General features: G+C 35.9%; 1 non-coding gene across 1 annotated transcript; it reads left to right on the top strand.

Annotated features, from left to right (window-relative positions):
- Positions 1 to 2,028: 2,028 nt before the first annotated feature.
- Positions 2,029 to 2,154, top strand: LOC112135049 (U6atac minor spliceosomal RNA). Its single transcript, XR_002916363.1, has one exon. It is a non-coding gene; the product is annotated as a U6atac minor spliceosomal RNA (small nuclear RNA).
- Positions 2,155 to 18,882: the final 16,728 nt, after the last annotated feature.

Below are 18,882 nucleotides of genomic sequence, written 5' to 3'. Positions count from 1 at the left end.
TAACCTACTACATAACATTTATATAACATTCTTAAAATGACAAAATTATAGAAATGGAGGACAGATTAGAGGGTATCAGGAGTCAGAGATGGAATGAAATGAGGTGGGGAGGTAGAAGTGGATATAAAAGTATAATATGAAGCATCCCCGTGGTGATGGAAATGTTCTATGTCTTGACTACATCAATGACAATATTATGGTTGTGATATTGTAGTATAGTTTTGCAAAATGTTACCATTGGAGGAAACTGGGTGATTTCTCTGCATATTTCTTATAACTGATCATGAATTTATTTTGTCTCAAAATAAAATTTTTAAAAAGTAAAGGGGATAGTGAATGCTCAGAAAAAGTGGAGAGGAAAGGTATCATGGAGAAGGTGATACCCAAGCAAAACCATGAAGGAACGAAAGATCTGGCCAGGAAAACATCTGGGGAAGAGCATGCCAAAAGAGGAAACAAAAGAGAAAATGTCTGTTTATCAAAACACAAAGAAGTGATGACATTATCAGCAAAATGGTTGTTCTCCAAAGAAACTTACAAAAGCAAACAAACAAAAAACCCAGAGCTGTCTTAACCAACTTCATAGAAGCTCTAGAAAACAGTCAAAGGTTTACAGCAACAAAGAAAACACCAAATCAAGAGAAGTCATTATGAAAATGGTAGGAAGTTTGTATAGTAAGATGCCCTTGCCCCATCCCTTCTCCAGCATGGCAGTGCCCTTTGTTTTGGGTTGGTGACAGCTCTGTTCCCAGTCTCTCCCCACCCTAGAACCAGAGGAAGCAGAGCAGATATTATTTGCAAATTGTTGTGCACATCTGTTCTAACTTGTCTGGGGAATAGCTGAAGGACTGATGCAAGGCACTCATCTGTTTCATATAACTTGGGGCCCAGGAAGGAAATGTGGCAGAAACTACTTGTAAAAGCTGTAAGGCAGACTACAAGCTCACAGGTGCCTGGGACAGGTTGAGGCATACAATAGACCATGAAAGGCATAAAGAGAAACTAGGGCGAGACTCTTTGAGAAATGAAGACATTCAAAAGCAGTCATATACATGGGAGAATTTAGAAAGTCATGAACATGCATAGGCAAGACTCATGCTCAGAAAAGTCTCAAGAAGACATTAAGCTTTCACCTGGGTTGATCCCTAGTCTCAAAGCAAGGCTAGCTAAATGTTAAAGGAGTGCCCTAGAGCAGAGATAATCTGCAGATACTGGCAGAAGTAGCTATCCTGTCTCTCTCTTTCTCTCTCTTTCTCTCTCTCTCTCTCTCTCTCTGTGTGTTTCTTTGCTTCAACTTCTGGTGTTAAAGGATATCTCTATGAAAACAACTGAACACAACCTAAAGGGACAGAAACTTTGGTGATCACACATGACAAGAAATGGTCTTTGAAAAATAGTTCGCAAAATTTTCAAAATGACTGAACTATTACAACTTCCAACAACTAAGAAGAGAGAGAGAGAGATAATCTGAATTCCAGATTCAGATTATTCACATTATAGTTCACATTGTAATAGTCAAATACTTAATGTTTAACAAAATATTACAAGGCATACAAAGAAACAGGAAAACATGCCTCATTCAAATGAACAAAACAAAAGGATAAAAACCATCACTGAGGAAACCCAAAGTTGGATTTACTACAAAATTTATTTTATTTTATTTTGAGACAGAGTTTTGCTCTTGTTGCTCAGGCTGGAGTTCAATGGCACGATCTTGGCTCACTGCAACCTCCAGCTCCCAGATTCAAGTGATTCTTCTGCCTCAGCCTCCCAAGTAGCTGGGATTACAGGTGCCCACCACCACACCTGGCTATTTTTTTTGTATTTTTAGTAGAGATGAGGTTTCACAGTGTTGGCCAGGCTGGTCTCGAATTCCTCACCTCAGGTGATCCACCCACCTTGGCCTCCCAAAGTGCTGGAATTACAGGTGTGAGCTACTGTGCCTGGCCTACTACACAATTTTTTGACTGTCTTAAATATGCTCAAGAATCTAAGGAAAAACATGGACAAAGAACTAAAGAGCCTCAGGTACTGCATGAAAGGAGAAAAGGTTAGAGTTTCTCTCAACAAGGATAGGAGAGGCCCTTGGGCCTGACAATAAACATACAGGTAAGGTATTGCCTCCTACTTTGTGGCATCTAACAATGGTTAAAAATAATAATTTAAAAAAATGAAAGGATATCAAGAAAACAATAAATGAACAAAATTAGAATATCAATGAAGAGATAGAAATTATAAGAAGGAACTGGACAGAAATCTGGAGCTAAAAAGTACAATAACTGAAATTAAAAATTCATTGCAATGATTTATCAGCATATTTGAGCAGGCTGAAAAAAGATTCAGTGAACTTAAAGGATAGGATAATTGAAATTATTGAGTCTGAGGAGCAGAAAGAATAAAGACTGAAGAAAAGTGATGTGACTTTAAAGAATTTATGGGACACCATCAAGTGGACCAACACACATATTATAAAAGTTCCAGAAAGACAAGAGAAAGAGAAGGGGGTGGAAAGATTATTTAAAGAAATACTGGCAGAAAACATCCCAAATTTGATGAAAAATATGGAGCTACAAACCTAAGAAGTTAAGAGACATGTATTAAGACATATTATAATCAAAGTTTTAAAAGACAAAGACAAACAAACTTGAGAGCAGCAAGACAGAAATGACTCATCATATATAAGAGATCATCAATAAGATTATCAACCAATTTCTCATCAGAAACCTTGAATGCCGGAAGGCAATGAGATGATATGTTCAAAGTGTTGAAGGAAAAGAAAAAACAACCCTGTCAACTGGGAATTCTACACCCAGAGGAAAAACAAAAGCTGAAGTAGTTTGCTATTCTTAGACCTGTTTTACTAGAAATGCTAAAGGAAATCCTACAGGTTGAAATAAAAGGATGCTAGATATTAACTCAAAGCTGTATGAAAGTATACATGATCTCCTGTTAAGGTGAACACATGGGTAAGTATAAAAACCAGTATTGCTGTAATTTTGGTTTGTAGCTTCACTTTTTATGTTATTGTGCCCACAGTGTATAAATATATAATTTGTAACATCAATAACATAAAGAGGGCATAAGTCTGTATAGGAGTAGAGTTTTGGTATGTGATTGAAGTTAAGTGGGTACTAACTCAGATTATTATGAGTTCAGAATGTTATATATATTCTCACATAAACTACAAAGAAAAAATATATTATTTTATGTATATATAATATACATAAAAGGTAATAAAATAAAAATCAAAAGGTAATAAAATGAAAGTCAAAGTATATCATTAGAAAAAAATCAACTAGGCTGGGCATGGTGGCTCATGCCTGTAATCCTAGCACTTTGGGAGGCTGTGATCTGAGGCAGGTGGATCACGAGGTTAGGAGTTCAAGATCAGCCTGGCCAACATGGTGAAATCCCATCTCTACTAAAAATACAAAAATTAGCCAGGCGTGGTGGTGCACACCTGTAGTCCCAGCTACTCAGGAGTCTGAGGCAGAAGAATCACTAGAACCTGAGAGGCAGAGGTTGCAGTGAGCTAAGATTGTGCCATTGCACTCCAGCCTGGGCAAGAGAGCAAGATTCCATCTCAAAAAAAAAGGAAAAAAAATAGAAAAGAAAAAGAAAGAGAGAGAGAGAAAGAAAGAAATAAAGAGAAAGAAAGAGAGAAAGAGAAAGAAAGAAAGAAAAAGAAAAATCAACTAAACACAAAAGAGGGCAGTAATGGAGAAAATCATGTATAAAAGCTATAAGATACACAGAAAATCAATAGTAAAAGGCAGAAGTAAGTTTTTATCAGTAATTACTTTAAATATAAATGAAGTCTTCAATCAGAAGGAATACAATGGAAGAAGGATATAAAACCATGATCCTGTTCTTAAACAAACAATGGGTAAAAGAAGAAATCATAGTACAAATTATAAAACACCTTGGGACAGATAAAAACAAAAATGCAACATACCAAAACTTATGGAATGCAGCAAAAGCAGTGTTCAGAGGGAAATTCATAGCTGTGAACACATACATTAAAAAAGAAGACTCAAAACAATAACTTAACTTTACACCTTAAGGATCTATAAAAAGACTGCCAAAAAAACTCAAAACTAGTATAAGGAAGGAAATTATAAAGCTAAGAACAGAGATAAAGAAAATAAAGAATAGAAAAATAATTGTGAAAAATCAGTGAAATCAATAGTTTGTTTTTAGAAAAGATTAATCTTTGGCTTGATTAAAAAAAAAGGGAGAAGACTTGAATTACTAAAATCAGAAATGGACATTGCTATCTACCTTAGATAAATTTTTTTAAAAAGAGAGAGAATAAGAGATTGCTTTGAATAATTATATGCCATCAAATTGGATAACCTAGATGAAATGGACAACTTTCTAGAAACACACAACCTACTATGACTACACTGTGAGGAAACAGAAAATCTGAATAGACCTGTAATTAGTAAGGAGATTGGATCAGTAATCAAAACCTCCCAAGACAGGGATTTGACTAGAAGGCTTTACTGGTGACTTCTACTAAACAGTTAAAGAATTATCATTCTTTTCGAAACTCTTCTAAAAAGTTGAAGAGAAGAGAATACCTCCTAACTCATTCCATGAGGCTAGCATTACCATGGTATTAAAACCAGACAAAGACACTAAAACACAAGAAAACTAAAAACCAATATCACTTATGAATATTGACCCAATAATCCTAAAGAAAATACTAGCAAACTAAATTCAGCAAACAATTAAAATAATTTTATACTAGGACTAAGTGAATTTATTCCTGAAATGCAAGGATGGTTCAGTATGTGAAAGTCAACCAATATAATACACAACATTAACAGAATGAAGAAACACACACACACACACACACACACACAATGACACAATGATCTCAATTGATACAGAAAAATCATTTGAAAATATTCAATATCCTTTCATGATAAAAAAGTTAGAAAACTAGGAAGAGAAGCAAATACCCTCAACATGATAAAGGCCAGATATGAAAAATCCACAGGTAACATGATAATCAATGGTGAAAAACCGAGAACTTCCTTTTAAGATCAGGAACTAGACAAGGATGCCTGCTTTTACCACTTGTATTTAGTATAATATTGTTAAGTTCTAGTTTCATCTTAAACTATATACAAAAATTAACTCTAAATCAAAGACCTAAGTGTAAGCATAAAAATGATAAAACTGTTAGAAAAAATCATAGGGGAAAGCTTCATGACATTGTACTTAGCAATGATTTCTTGGTTATTATACCAAAAGTACAAGAAGAAAAGGAAAAAAATTAGATAGATTGGAATTCCTCAAAATAAAAATTTTATGCATCAGAGCACACTATCAACAGAGTGAAAAGGCAACCCACAGAATTGGAAAAATATTTTCAAATCACATATCTGATAAGGTATTAATATCTAGAACATATAAACAACAAAACTCAACACACTAAAAACCTTAATTCAAAAGTGGGCAAAGGAGTTGAATAGATATTTTCCCAAGGAAGGTACATAAATAACCAGTAAGCCTGTGAAAAGATGTTCACTATCACTAACCATTAGAAAAATGTAAATCAAAATCACAATAAGATAGTACTTTATACCCATTAGGATGGATATTATTTTATAAAATAATGAAACAGAAAGTGTTGATAAGGAGTTGGGGAGATTGGAACACTTGTGCTTCTGTTGGAAACAGTATGGTAATTCCTCAAAAAATTTAAACATAGCATTACCATATGATTTAACAATTCCAATTCTGAGTATATACACAAAAGAATTGAAAGAAGAGACTCAAATACCAATGTTCACAGCAGCATTATTCACAATAGCCAAAAGGTGGAAACAGCTCAAATGTTTATTGATCGATGAATGCATAAACAAAATGTGGTATATGCATATAGTGGGTTATTATGCAGCCTTAAAAAGAAAGGAAGGTAAGATTCACGTTACAACATGGATGAACCTTGCAGACATGCTAAGTGAAATAAGCCAGACACATAAGGACAAATATATAATTTCACTTATATGAGGTACTAGAATGGGCAAATTCATAGAGACAGAAAGTAAAACAATAGTTACAAGACATTGGGGGTGGTTGGGAGTTATTATTTAATGTGCATAGAATTTTAGTGTGAGGCAATGAAAAAGTTCTGGAGATGGATGATTGTGCAACACTGTGAATATACTTAATGCCACTGAGCTATATACTTAAACATAGCAAAAGTGGGTACCTGTTATATTATGTATATTTTACTCTCTGTATACAATTGTTTTTGTTTTTATGTAAATAGAGAAACAACACTGAAAGGGTTGGCAGAAGCTAATAAGATTGGCCACCTGTAGGAGTTGGAATGGAACTGGGAGGACAGAAATAAATAGAAGCACTAATTCTCATAACATATCTTGTTACTTTGTTTTGACTTTTTGAACCTATTCAAACCTATTCAAAACAAGAATAAATAAAAGTTTCACCGGCTAAAAATTGAGCTGGAAATTCTTCTTTTCTATTTAGATTTTGAAAGACATTGTGTAGAATTGGTGTTAATTTTTCTTTAAATATTTGATGGAATTCTCCAGGGACACAGTCTGGACCTGGATATTTGTTTTGTGAGGTTTTTTTCAAGTTAAGTGTGTTTAATTCAAACTTCTTTTTATTATTTTCAATTTCAATAGTTTTTTGGGGAACAGGTGGTGTTTGGTTACATGGATACGTTCTTTAATGGTGGCTTCTGAAATTTTGGTTCACTCATCATATGAGCAGTGTACACTGTACCCAATGTGTAGTCTTTTATCCTTCAACCCCCTCCCACACTTCCCTCTGAGTCTCCAAAGTCCATTGTATCATTCTTATGCTTTTGAGTCATCATAGCTTAGCTCGTACTTATCAGTGAGCACATACAATGTTTGGTTTTCCATTCCTGAGTCACTTCAATTAGATTACTGGTCTCCAACTCTATCCAGGTTGCTGCAAATGCCATTATTTCATTTTTTTTTATGAATGAGTAGTATTCCATTTTCTTTATCCACTCATGATTGATGGGCATTTGGGCTGGTTCCATATTTTTGCAATTGCAAATTGTGCTGCTATAAACATGCATGTGCAAGTAATTTTTTGTATTACTTCTTTTCCTCTGAGTAGATAGCAAGGAAAGGGATTGCTGGATCAAATGGTAGATCTACTTTTAGTTCTTTAATGAATCTCCACACTGTTTTCCATAGTGATTGTACTAATTTACATTTCCACAGCAGTGTAAAAGTGCTCCCTTTTCACTACATCCATGCCAACATCTACTTCCTACATCTACTTTTAAAAAAATTTTTTTTGATTATGGCCATTCTTACAGGAGGAAATTGGTATTGTATCATAGCTTTAATTTGCATCTCCCTGATAATTAGTTATGTTGAGCATTTTTTCATGTTTCTTGGCTATTTGTATATCTTCTTTTGAGAATTGTCCGTTCATATCCTTAGCCCACTTTTTGATGGGATTGCTTGTTTTTTACTTGCTGATTTATTTGAATTCCTTACAGATTCTGGATATTAGTTCTTTGTTGGCTGCATAGTTTGCAAAGATTTTCTCTCAATCTGTGGGTTGTCTGTTTGCTGTTTTTTTATTTTGCGATGTCAAAGCTTTTTAGTTTCATTAAATTCCATCTATTTATCTTTGTTTTTGTTGTATTTGCATTTGGGTCATGGAATCTTTGCCTAAGCCAATGTTTAGAAGGGTTTTTCTGATATCTTCTAGAATTTTTATGGTTTCAGGTCTTAGATTTAAGTCTTTGATCCACCTGGAGTTGGTTTTTATATAAGGTGAGAGATGAGAATCCATTCTTCTACATGTGGCTTGCCAATTATCCCAGCACCATTTGTTGAATAGGGTGTCCTTTCCACACTTCATGTTTTTGTTTGCTTTGTCAAAGATCAGTTGGCTGTAAGTATTTGGGTTTATTTTTGGGTTCTCTATTCTGTTCCATTGGTCTAGTGCCTTTTGTTTTACATTAGTACCATGCTGTTTTGGTAACTATAGCCATGTAGTTTACTTTGAAGTTGGGTAATGTGATGCCTCCAGATTTTTTCTTTTTGTTTAGTCTTGCTTTGGCTATGTAAGCTCTTTTTTTTGTTCCATATGAATTTTAGGATTTTTTTTCTAGTTCTGTGAATGATGGTGGTATTCTGAGGGGAATTGCATTGAATTTGTAGATTGCTTTTGGCAGTATCATTATTCTCACAATTTTCATTCTACCCATCCATGAGCGTGGGATGTGTTTCCATTTGTTTGTGTCATCTATGATTTCTTTCAGTGGTGTTTTGTAGTTTTCCTTGTAGAGGTCTTTCACCTCCTTGGTTAGGTATATTCCTAAGTATTTTATTTTATTTTTTTGCAGCTACTGCAAAAGGGGTTGAGTTCTTAATTTGATTCTCAGCTTGGTTGCTGTTGGTGTATAGCAGTGCTACTGATTTGTGTACATTAATTTTGTATCCTGAAACTTTATTGAATTCATTTCTCAGTTCTGTTAGCTTTTTGGATGAGTCTTTATGGTTTTCTAGGTATACGGTCACATAATCAGTGAATAGCAACAGTTTGATTTCCTCTTTACTGATTTGGATGCCCTTTATTTCTTTCTCTTGTCTGATTGCTCTGAGGACTTCCAGTACTATGTTGAATAGAAGTGGTGAAAGTGGGCATCCTTCTCTTGTTCCAGTTCTCAAGGGGAATGCTTTTATCTTTTCCCCAATCAGTATAATGTTGGCTGTGGGTTTGTCATAGATGCCTTTTATTACTTTAAGTTATGTCCCTTCTATGCCAATTTTGCTGAGGGTTTTAAACATAAAATGATTGTATTAGTCTGTTCTCCCACTGCTAATAAAGACATACCCAAGACTGGGTAATTTATAAAGAAGAAGAGGTTTAATGGACTCACAGATCCACATTGCTGGGGAGACTTCACAATCATGGCAGAAGACAGAAGAGCAAAGGCACGTCTTACATGACAGCAGGCAAGAAAGAACGTCCACAGGGGAGCGCTCTTTTATAAAACCATCAGATCTCATGAGACTTATTCCCTATCATGAGCACAGCAAGGGAAAGAACTACCCCCATGATTTGATTATGTCCCATTGGGTTCCTCCCATGACACATGGGAATTATGGGAGTTACAATTCAAGATGAGATTTGGGTGAGGACACAGCCAAACCATATCATTCTGTCCCTGCCCCCTCCCAAAACTCATGTCCTCACATTTGAAAACCAATCATGGCTTCCAAACAGTCCCCCAAAATCTTAACTCATTTCAGCATTAACTCAAAAGTCCACAGTCCAAAGTCTCATCTGAGACAAGCAAGTCCCTTCTGCCTATGATCCTGTAAAATCAAAAGCAAGTTAGTTACTTCCTAGATACAATGGGGATACACGCAATGGGTAAATACACACATTCTAAACGGAGAAATTGGCTAAAATGAAGGGGCTACAGGCCCCAGGCAAGTTTGAAATCCAGCAGGGCAGTCAAATCTTAAACCTCTAATATGTTCTCCTTTGACTCCACGTCTCACATTCAGGTCACACTGATGCCAGAGGTGAGTTCTCATGGTCTTGGGCAGCTCTTCCCCTGTGGCTTTGCAGAATACAGCCCCCCTCCTGGCTGCTTTCACAGGTTGGTGTTGAGTGTCCGCAGCTTTTCCAGGTGCACAGTGCAATCTGTTGGTGGATCTACCATTCTGGGGTTTGGAGGACGGTGGTCCTGTTCTCACAGCTCCATTAGGCAGTGCCCCAGTGGGGACTCTGTGTGGGGGCTTCAACCCACATTTTCCTTCCAGACTCCCCTAGTGGAAGTTCTTCATGAAGGCCCCACTCCTATAGCAAACTTCTGCCTGGACATTGAGGCATTTCCATACATCCTCTGAAATCTAGGTGGAGGTTCCAAACATCAATTCTTGACTTCTATTCACCCACAGTCTCAACACCATGTGGAAGCTGCCAAGGCTTGGGGCTTCACGTTGGCTCCTTTTAGCCATGGCTGGAGCAGCTAGGTCACAAGACACCATGTCCCTAGGCTGCACACAGCAGGGGCACCCTGGGCCTGGCCCATGAAACCATTTTTTCCTCCTAGGCCTTCAGTCCTGTGATGGAAAGGGCTGGCAGGAAGGTATCTGACATGGCCTGGAGACATTTTCCCTATTGTCTTGGCAATTTACTTTTGATTCCTTGTTACTTATGCAAATTTCTGCAGCTGGCTTGAATTTCTCCTCAGAAAACAGAGTTTTCTTTTCTATCATATTGTCAGGCCACAAATTTTCCAAACTCTTATGCTCTGCTTCCCCTTTAAACATAAGTTCCAATCCCAAACCTTATCTTTGTGAATACATAAAACTAAATGCTTTTAACAGTAACCAAGTTACCACTTGAATGCTTTGCTGCTTAGAAATTTCTTCCACCAGATGCCCTAAATCATTTCTCTCAAGTTCAAAGTTTCATCTATTTCTAGGGCAGGGGCAAAATCTGCCCAGTCTCTTTGCTAAAACATAGCAAGAGTCACCTTTGCTCCAGTTACCACCAAGTTCCTCATCTCCATCTGAGACCACCTCAACCTGGATTTCATTGTCCATATTACTATCAACATTTTGGTCAAAGTCATTCAAGTCTCTAGAAAGTTCCAAACTTTCCTACATTTTCCTATATTCTTCTGAACCCTCTAAACTGTTCCAATCTCTGCCTGTTACATAGTTCCAAAGTCGCTTTCACATTTTCTGGTATCTTTACAGCAGCACCCCTCCCAGTACTAATTTACTGTATTAATTTGTTCTCATGCTGCTAATAAAGACATACCCAAGACTGGGTAATTTATAAAGAAAAAGACGTTTAATGGACTCAGTTCCACATGGCTGAGGAGGCCTCACAATTGTGGTGGAAGGTGGAGGAACAAAGGCACATTTTACATGGTGGCAGATGAGAGAGTGTGTGCAAGGGAACTCCCCTTTGTAAAACCATCAGATCTCCTGAGAATTATTCACTATCATGAGAACAGCATGGGAAAGACCCGCCCCCATGATTCAATTACCTCCCACTGGGTCCCTCCCATGACGCATAGGAATTATGGGAGCTACAATTCAAGATGAAATTTGGGTGGGGACACAGGCAAATCTTATCAGCGATGCTGAATTTTATCAAAAGCTTTTTCTGCATGTATTCAGATGATCATGTAATTTTTGTTTTTAATTCTGTTTATGTAGTGTATTACATTTATTGATTTGTGGATATTAAATCATTCCTGCAATCCTGGTATGAAACCTACTTGATTATGGTGGATTATCTTTTTGATACACTATTAGATTCAGTAATCTAGTATTTTGTTGAGAATTTTTGCATGTTCATCAGTGGTATTGGCCTGTAGTTTTCTTTTTTAAATGTCTTTTCCTGATTTTGGTATTAGGGTGATACTGGCTTCACAGAATGATTTAGCAAGGATTCCCTCTTTCTCTGTCTTTTGGAATAGTATCAACAGGACTGGTACCAATTCTTTAAATGTCTGGTAGAATTCAGTTGTGAATCCATCTGGTCCTGGACTTTTTTTATTGTTGGCAGTTTTAAAAATTACCATTTCAAACTTGCTTCCTGTTTTCGGTTTGTTCAGAATTTCTATTTCTTCCTGGTTTAATCTAGGAGGGTTGTATATTTCCAGGAATTTATCCATCTCCTCTAGGTTTTCTAGTTTGTGTCTATAAAGGTGTTCATAGTACCTTGAATGATCTTTTGTATTTCTGTGGTATTGGTTGCAATATCTCCCATTCTATTTCTAACTGAACTTATTTGGATTTTCTCTCTTTTTTCTTCATTAATTTCACTAATGGTCTATTAATTTTATTTATCATTTTGAAGAACCAGTTTTTGTTTCATTTATCTTTTGTACTGTTTTTTGTTTCCATTTCATTTAGTTCTGTTCTGATCTTTGTTATTGTTTTTCTTCTACTGGATTTGGGTTTGGTTTATTCTTGTTTCTCTAGTTCCTTGAGGTGTGACCTTAGATTGTCTATTTGTGCTCTTTCAGATATTTTGATGTAGGCATTTAATGCTATGAACTTTCCTCTTCGCACCTCTTTTCCTGTATCCCAGAGGTTTTGACAGGTTGTATCATTATTATCACTCAGTTCAAAGAATTGCTTTAATTTCCGTCTTGATTTCAATTTGACCCATTGGTCATTCAGGAGGAGGTTATTTAATTTCCATGTATCTGCAGCATTTTGAGGGTTCCTTCTGAAGTTGATTTCCAATTTTATTCCACTGTGGTCTGAAAGAGCACTTGATATAATTTTGATTTTCTTAAATTTATTGAGAGTTGCTTTGTGGCCTATCATATGGTCTATATGGAGAATGTGCCATGTGCTGATGAATAGAACGAATACTTTACAGTTGTTGGGTAGAATGTTCTGCAAATATCTATTAAGTCCATTTATTCTAGGTACACTTTATTATTTGTTGACTTTCTATCTTGATGTCCTATCTAGTGCTGTCAGTGGAGTATTGAAATCCCCCACTATTATTGTGTTGCTGTCTAACTCATTTCTTAGGTCTAGTATAATGGTAATTGTTTTATAAATTTGGGAACTTCAGTTTGAGGTGCATGTATACTTAGGATTATGGTATTTTCCTGCTGGACTAGTCCTTTTATCATCATATAGCATCTCTCTTTGTCTCTTTTAACTGTTGTTGATTCAAAGTCTCTATGGTCTGATATAAGAATAGCCACTCCTGCTTGCTTTTGTTGCCCATTGGCATAGAATATCATTTCTCACCTCTTTACCTTAACTTTATGTGAGTTCTTATGCATTAGATGAGTCTCTGGAATACTGCAGGTACTTGGTTGCTGAATTTTTTTCTTTTCTTTTCTTTTTTTTTTTTTTTGAGATGGAGTCTCACTCTTTTGCCCAGGCTGAAGTGCAGTGGTGCAATCTCAGCTCACTGCAACCTCTGCCTCCCAGGTTCAAGCAATTCTCTTGCCTCAGCCTCCCAAGTAGCTGTGACTACAGGCATGTGCCACCATGCCTGTCTAATTTTTTGTATTTTTAGTAGAGACGGGGTTTCACTATGTTGGCCAGGCTTGTCTCAAACTCCTGACCTTGTCATCTGCCTTCCTTGGCCTCCCAAAGTGCTAGGATTACAGGCATGAACCATGGTGCCCAGCATTGATTGCTGAATTCTTACCCATTCTGCCACTTTGTATCTTTTAAGTGGAGCATTTAGGCCATTTACATTCAATGTTAGTATTGAGATGTGAGGTACTATTCTATTAATCGTGCTATTTGTTACCTGAATACCTTGGGTTTTCTTTTACCTTTATGTTGTTGTTTTATAGGTCCTATGAGATGTGTGCTTTAAGGAGATTCTATTTTGGTGTATTTTGAGGATTTGTTTCAAGATTTAGAGGTCCTTTTACCAGTTCTTATAGTGCTGGCTTGGTAGTGGCGAATTCTCTTCACATTTGTTTCTCTGAAAAAGACTGTATCTTTCCTTCATTTATGAAGCTTGGTTTGCTGAATATGAATTCTTGGCTGATAATTGTTTTGCTTAAGGAGGCTAAAGGCAGGAACCCCAATCTCTTCTAGCTTGTAGAGTTTCTGCTGAAAAAATCTCTTAATCTGATAGGTTTTCCTCTATAGTTTACCTGATGCTTTTGCCTCACAGCTCTTAAGATTGTTTTCTTTGTCTTGACTTTGGATAAGCTGATGACTGTGTGACTAGGCAATGATCTTTTTGTAATGAGTTTCCCAGGTGTTCTTTGAGCTTCTTGTATTTGGATGTCTACCTCTCTAGCAAGGACAGGAATATTTTCCTTGACTATTCCCTCAAACATATTTTCCAAACTTTTAGATTTCTCTTCTTCCTCAGGAACACCAATTATTCTTAGGTTTCATCATTTAACATAATCCCAAACTTCTTGGAGGCTTTGTTCATTTTTTAAATTATTTTTTTCTTCATTTTTGTCTGATAGGATTAATTCAAAAGCCTTCCTTGTCTTCGAACTCTGAAGTTCTTTCTTCTACTTTTTGATTCTATTGCTGAGAGTTTCCAGTGTATTTTGCAATTCTTTAAGTGTGTTCTTCATTTCCAAAAGTTGTGACTGTTTTTTATTTATGCTGTCTATTTCACTGGAGATTTTTCCATTCATATCCTGTATCATTTTTTTTAAATTTCTTTAAGTTAACTTAACCTTTCTCTGGTGCTTCCTTGATTGGCTTAATAGTCAACCTTCTAAATTCTTTTTCTGACAATTGAGAGATTTCATTTTGATCTTTTGGGCATGTTAAAGAACCTTGTTTTTTCATATTACCAGAATTATTTATCTGGTTCCTTCTCATTTTGGTAGACTATGTCAGAGGGAAAATCTGGGAATTGAGGGTGGCTATTCAGATTCTTTGGTCCCATGGGGTGCTCCCTTGATGTGGTGCTCTCCACCTTCTCCTAGGAATGGGGTTTCCTGAGAGTCTAACTGCAGTGATTGATATTTGTCTTCTGGATCCAGCCACAAAGTGGAGCTACTGTGCTCTGGGCTGGTACGGGGAGTGTCTGGGAAAAGAGTTCTCTGATGTGATCCGTCTTTAGGTTTTTCAGCCATGGATAACAGCACCTGCTCCAGTGGAGGTAGCAGGAGAGTGAAGTGAACTCTGTGAGGGTACTTGGTTGTATTTTTGCTTAGTGAACTGGCTTTGTGTTTGTTGGCCTCCAGCCAGGAGGTGGCATTTTCAAGAGAGCATCAGTTACAGTAATATAGAGAGGATATAAGCCTGCCCTAGGGTCACCTGGATAAGTATTCAGGGTTTCTCAGGTGGTGGGCAGGGCCATAAAGCTCCCAGGTTTTGTTTTTAACTTTAATTCCATTTTTGTGATACTTATAGGGCTATTCAACTTACCTCTTTTATATTGAGTGAGTTGTGGCAGTTTGAGTTTATTAAGAAATTGGTCCATTTTATTTCAGTTGTCACATTTATGTGTGTAGAGTTATTCACAGTATTCCCTTTAGTTTTTAAACATCTCCAGCATCTGTAGAAATATCCTGTTTCATTCCTAATATTGGTGATTTATTTCTTTTCTTTGTCAGTCTTGATAGAAGTTTGTCAATTTTGCTAATTTTTTCAAATATCCTTTTTGTTCCTTTAATTTTCTCTACTTTTAAAAAGAATGTATTAATTTCTGCTCTTACCTTTTTTATTTACTTTCTTCTGGCTTCCTTGCTTTATTTGTCTCTGCTTTTCTAGAATTTTGAGGTGGGAGCTTAGATTATTTCTTTGAAAATTTTCCTTTTTTCTGATCTATTTAGTGCTATAGTGCTATAAATTTCCCGCTCAGCACTGGGGTCTGTGTCTTCTGATACATTGTAATTTTGTTTTCATTCAGTTCAGTGAACCCTTTTTGTTTCCCTTGAGATTGTTTCTTTGACTCATGGATTATGTAGAAGTACATTTTTCATTTCCAAGTGTCTAGAAATTTTTCTGCTATTATTCCATTATTGATTTCTGCATTGATTCTATTGTTAGTAGAGAACACATTTTATGTGATTTTAATTCTTTGAAATTTCTTGCCATTTATTTTATGACCCAGGACATACTCTACCTTTATATGTTTTCTGGGAACTTGAAAAGAAATTTGTATTATATTGTTGTGACTTGGAGTGTCATATAAATGTTGATTAGACACTGCTGTTTGATAGTGTTATTGAGTTTTTCTATACACTTGCTAATTTTCTTCTAAGTTGCGTAACAGTTTCTGAGAGAGGACTGTTAAGGTATTCAACTGCAGTGTGGATTTGTTTATTTCTCTTTTCATGTCTATCAATTTTGCCCCAGGTATTTTGAAATTCTCTTGTTTGCTGCACACATATTTAAGGTTGATTGCTATGTCTTCTTGGTGGATCAACCCTTTTCTCATTATGTAATATTCCTTTATATCTCTGGTAATTTTCTTTGTGTTGAAGTTTACTTTATCTGATATTGATATAGCTAATTTCTCCTTTCTTTTGATTAATGTGAACATGACATATGGCATAAACTTTTCTATTCTATTAATAACAATGAATTTGAAGTGATTTTCTTGTAGACAATGTAGATTTGATTCATGAACTTTATCCACTGTGTCAATCTTAATTTTTAATTTGTATATTTAGAGCATTTACATTTAATGTAATTATTAATGTTTGGCTGAAGTCAATCCTGTATTTACTTATTTTTGTATTTTGTTTGTTGTCAATTGTTTTTATTTCTTTCCTTTTTTCTGACTTTTTGTGATTATTTAGTTGTTTAAGATTTTCATTTGACATATTTATGGTGCTTTTAAAAGTGAATCTGTCTGTATAACTTTTTCAGTGATATATATTTTATATATATTTTCCTATAATCTAAGGACTTCAACATTTTACCAGTTTAAATGAAGTATAGAAACCTTCCCTTTTTAAATATCTTTTTAAAATTTTTTCCCTTTATAATTGTATGAAATATTTTCTCAACATACATTGAGAACAATATCACAGTGTTGTAACTTTTGTTTCAATATCAAATACAATTTGGAAACCCAAGAAGAGAAGGAAAGTCTATTGTATTTGCCCATATTTTTGCTCTCTCCATTTATTTTTCTTTCTTTTTTAATGTTCCCAGAGTTTTTACTTTTATCATATCCTTTCTATTGAAAGAACTTCCTTCAGTCATTCTTTTAGGGTAGGTCTATTGATTTAAAAAAATTACTTAATTTTTACTTTCTCTGAGAATGCCTTGATTTTCCTTTCATCACTAAAAAGTATTTTCACTGGATATTGAATGCTTATTGGTAGGGTTTCTTTTCCCAGCACTTAAGAAAATTGTTAAGCTACTTCCCTCTGGTCTCTGTGGTTTTTTATGAAAAATTATCTTTCATTCAAATAACTCTTCCCCTATAGGTAAGGTATTCTCTCTCACTGATTTCAAGGATTCTTTTTTGTTTTAGTTTTCAGAAATTTGAGTATGATGTGTCTTGGTATGAATTTTGAAGTAGGGGTTATTCTGTTTGGGATTTGCTAAGCTTCTTGAATCTGTAAATTTTTGTCTTGCCAAATGTGAAAAATTTTCAGCCAGTATTTCTTTGAATAGCTCTTAACCCCACACTCTTTCTTCTCTCCTTCCTGCAAAACAATGATGTGAATGTTAGTTATTTTGTAATTCCAAATGTTCCTAAAAGTCTGTACCTTTTTAAAGTCCTTTGTCCTCTCTTTTTCAGATTGAGTAGTTTCTATTAACCTATTTTTAAATTCACTGATTCTTTCCTCTGCCTCTCTATTCCATTGGTTAGCCCATCCATTATTGCATTTTTCAGTTCTACAACTTTTACTTGGTTTCCATTATATCTTCTTTTTCTTTGCTGACATTTTCTGTATGTTCATGTTTCAAGTCAGTTAGTAATTGTTGAAGCCTTTTTATGATGGCTGTTGTAAAATCCTTGTCAGATAATTCTTGCATCTGTGTCATCTTGGTGGTGGTGTATGTTGCTCATCTTTTCTCATTCAAGTTGAGATTTTCCTGGTTCTTGTTGTGCTAGGTGATTTTCTATTAGAACCTTCAAAATTTGAAGATACTATGTTAGGAGACCCTGGATCTTAGTTAAATCTTAAATTTTAGCAGGTTTTCCTGTCATGATTGTCAGCATGGGAAGGGAGGTATAGATTTGTTACTTACAGCTGGAAGTCTTGTATTTTGGGCCATACCTACCTGAAGTTTAGCTTCCATCATGCTAACCTGAACTGACTTGGGGATGGTGGTGAGGGATGAGGTGGGGGAGGTGTAGGAAGTGTGGGAATACTTCAGGGTATTGCAGGTTGTGGCCCAAGTGCCACAGAATCTTGTTGTCCTTAACAAAATCTAGTAGATTTTTTTGAATAAATATTTCTTCATTTTCTGTATGTCTTTTGTACAATTTCCAGAGACTTTAGTTAAAATAGTTTATACCCATTAAGATTGTTTCACTGGAAAGCATGTTTGAGGAGCTTCTCACAATGCCATTCTGCAACTGAATCTGCTGTTTTTTCAAAGTTGGCTTAAGAATGCTGAAAAAAATAGTGACTCAGACAGTTTAAACTGCTATAACAAAATACCACTGGCTGGGTGATTTAAACAACAGGCATTTATTCTCACCATTCTGGAGGCTGGAAGTCCAGTATCAGTTGCTACAGATTCAGTAAGGGCCCTCTACCTGGCTTGCGAATGACCACCTTCCTGCTGTATCTTCACATGGTGGAGAGAGGGAGAGCAAGCTCTAATCTCTTCCTCCTCTTATAAGGACACTAATCTTTTCATGGGGTCTCCCATTATCATGACCTAATTTAAACCTAACTGCCTCCTATACGCCTCTCCCTCCAAATAACATCAAAAGGGGGATTAAAATGTTTTCTTAGCCTGTTTTTGCTGCTATAACAGAATACTACAGGGTGGGTAATTTCTAAAGAACAAAAATTTATTGGCTCATGATTCTGGAGTTTGGGAAGTTCAAGATCAAGCAGCCAGCATCTGGTGAAGACCTTCTTGCCATGTTATCCCATGATGGAAGGGCAAAAGGGACAAGAGAGAAAAAGAAGGGGGCCAAACACATTCTTTTATAGGGAACTCACTCCTGTGGTAACAAATCTACTCTTGTTATAACAGGGTTAATCTATTTATGAGGCCAGAGCACCCATGGTCTGATCACCTCTTAAAGATCCTACCACTTAATATTGTTGTATTGGGGATTAAGTTTCCAATGCATACCTTTTGAGGGATACATTCAAGCCATAACAGGCTTCAACATATTTCAGAATTTGAGGACAGTCACAAACATTCAGTTTATAGCTACAGGTGAAGGAAAAAATACAGAAAATAAAGAAGACAAAAGACCTAGAAG

This window comes from Pongo abelii, chromosome 13, assembly GCF_028885655.2.
Source record: "Pongo abelii isolate AG06213 chromosome 13, NHGRI_mPonAbe1-v2.0_pri, whole genome shotgun sequence".
Classification (NCBI taxonomy): domain Eukaryota; kingdom Metazoa; phylum Chordata; class Mammalia; order Primates; family Hominidae; genus Pongo; species Pongo abelii.
Note: the sequence above shows the minus strand (reverse complement) of the source record. Positions and strands in the feature narration are given on the sequence as shown.